Source organism: Octodon degus, unplaced genomic scaffold (assembly GCF_000260255.1).
Source record: "Octodon degus isolate 3935 unplaced genomic scaffold, OctDeg1.0 scaffold00161, whole genome shotgun sequence".
In the NCBI taxonomy this organism is placed as follows: domain Eukaryota; kingdom Metazoa; phylum Chordata; class Mammalia; order Rodentia; family Octodontidae; genus Octodon; species Octodon degus.
The window spans coordinates 5,509,888-5,512,693 of record NW_004524737.1 but is presented as its reverse complement, the minus strand read 5'-3'; positions in this window follow the sequence as shown (position 1 = coordinate 5,512,693).

The window sequence follows — 2,806 nt, the reverse complement described above, 5'->3', positions numbered from 1 at the left end:
GGTAGCAAAAATATGCCAGTGACTAAATGCCACTTGACAATGATCCTTTTGACATCTATACCCAGGATCATGGAAAAAAATACTATTTGCTGCATACCATTAAATTTTTGAATAAGCGACATCTACTTTCTCTTATGTTCTAACTTTTCCTGTGTATCTATTTTTCTCAATTTGCTTTCACTTTCTAATAGATGTGGAAAATTGCACAGGCTGTTATGTACATGTGACTCATACTGAAAGATGCTTGGGACATTGACATAGTGGGCTGGAAGTGGAGACATAAGGGTGTTACAGTAACGGCATCCCTACTGAGTACCTGCCACTGGTATGGAGTGTCCCAGTGCTACAAGCAGTGTGTAGTAGTGACTAGAAATCCATTCCTTTGATTCAGGCTTTCTTAGTTGATATTTCCTTTGCTAGCTCGCTGATAAGAAATAACTCAGTGTAACCCAATCTCATCTCCTTCTTCTGAAAATAGAAGTCCTTAATACTATCTACTTCATAGACCTAAGGTGAGATTTAAAGGATTTCATGTTTATTAAAAGTACACAAAACTTAAATAATGTGTGACATATAATAATCAAATCCCAATTGATATTAATTGTACTCCTTTAGGGGGTGTAGATGTATAATTGCTCAGGTAAGAAATAGAAACTCAGATTGATCAATATACCAGTATCTTCAGCTTGGGTAAAATTTAGAGTAATAATAAAGGTAGCACATCTTGGAGGAAACAAACTTGATCTCTGAATTTGACTGCCTTCCTCTTAGCCGTGGAAATTTAGGCAAATCATTTGTTTTAATCATGATTTCAGAAGAAAAAAAAAGGTCCACACATGCTCTAAGGATTGAGGTGGGCTTGGTAAAGGGATTTTTTTTTTTCAAAAGTAGAGACAAGTTTGGATTAGAACATACTAAGGAGTGATAGTAAAACAGCAGAATTAGAAAACTTGAGATTTCAGATATTAGCTGAGGGGACAAATTAAGAAATAGTCATTGAAAATTTGGATATGAAGGGGGAAAGAAAGAGAGAGAGAGAGAGAGACAGAGAGAGAGACAGAGACAGAGATAGACAGAGAGAGAGAGAGAGAGAGACAGAGACAGAGACAGAGACAGAGACAGAGATTCTGGTTCTTTATTCTCTGATGCTTCAAATGGCTGTGTCTTGTCAGTGTCACCCCTTTGTGACCACAGGCAGAAGCCAGAAGATGGAACAGTTCTGTGCTGAACTCCATCCTGATCTTCTTTCCAGAATGGACAACAGAATAAAAGAATGTAGAGCTGACTGACAAGAACACAGCGAGCTTCCAGCCCAATTGTGTCTCTGAACCTCACTTTACTCAATATCTGACCTCCATCCCCTACATCAGCTTTGAATATTTTCTCTAAGAATGACTACAAGAGGGGGCAGGAGATAGCTCAGTAGAATAAGCATTTGCCTGGCAAGCTCAAGGGCCTGAGTTCAATCCCTGGATCCACAAAAAAAAAAAAAAAAAAAAGAAAGAAAGAAAAAGAAAAATAGCACTAAACTGGTGGCATGTATGCTGGCCTCTTGAATGACTAATATTCTAAGGCTCTTGAAGAGGAGTGAAGGATGAAGGCTTGAACTCATTTTAGAAAAATCGTTCTATTTTTAAGCAAAGCATTAGAGTTTTAAAAGCAAGCAAATGGTATATGCTATTAGAAAAATCTCTCCACGAACATATTCCAGTGAATATGGAAATTACTATATAAATGCAAACAAGTAAGAAAGCAACTAACAAAGAAGCAAGCAAATGAATCACTCTGGAGATGTGTGGTCAAATTAGTATGGAAACTTCTGATTTCAAGAAAGCATTTCCTATGCTGAGGAACTTCTCAGAACCTTTAATATGCTGATATGCAGCAGGTTAAGTAGGCTGAGCTCTCCAAGTATAATTCCCCTTGAAAGTTCAAAAGATATTTTCCACAAAAAAAATATAAAAATACACTTTATACACTTAGTACTACAGAACATAACCTTGCATTTTGTAGTTTTGAATGTATTTAATAGAAAGCATGTTATATAAAACACAGCCACTATTACTATCGTAGGTCACTGTAACAACTTAGGCAGAAAACAATTATTTTTACTATATGTTCATTATTTAAACTTAATTCAATCCAGCCACATTTTGATATGGTTGCCCTCCTGACTCAACTATATGCTAAGTAACCATATAGATTAATTGCAATTTTTAAAAAATGTATTTAGTACAGGGTCTACAGGGTCTCACTACACAGATCAGACTCACGGTGGTCCTTCTATTTTCAGCCTCCCAAGCACTGGGATTATAGGTGTACACTACTACACCCATATCAATAGCTTTCTCAGGGTGCCTGGGGGGCAGGGCTGGCATGGCAGGCCAGGATCCAACCCTGATCCCTGTATCTGCCTAGGCAGGCACTTTTAATCTGCTTAGCTATCTAGCCAGCCCAATTGTAATTTCTTTTCCTTTCTTTCTTTTCTTTTTCTTACTTTCTTTTTTTAATTTTTATTTTAGGGAAGGGTCTACAGGGTGTTCAAGGCCTCACTACTAGATCTGACTCTCAGTGATCCTCCTGTTTACCACCTCCTCCACGCCCAGTCTCAAGTCTCAATTGTCCTCTCAGTGTGCCTCAGGGGTGGGGCCAGCATGGTAAACCTGGAGATTGAATCCCTGGGCCCTGAGCCTGTTTACAGGAGCTTCAATCCACTGAGCCATTTGACCAGCCCCTAATTGTAATTTCTTTCTTTCTTTCTTTCTTTCTTTCTTTCTTTCTTTCTTTCTTTCTTTCTTTCTTTCTT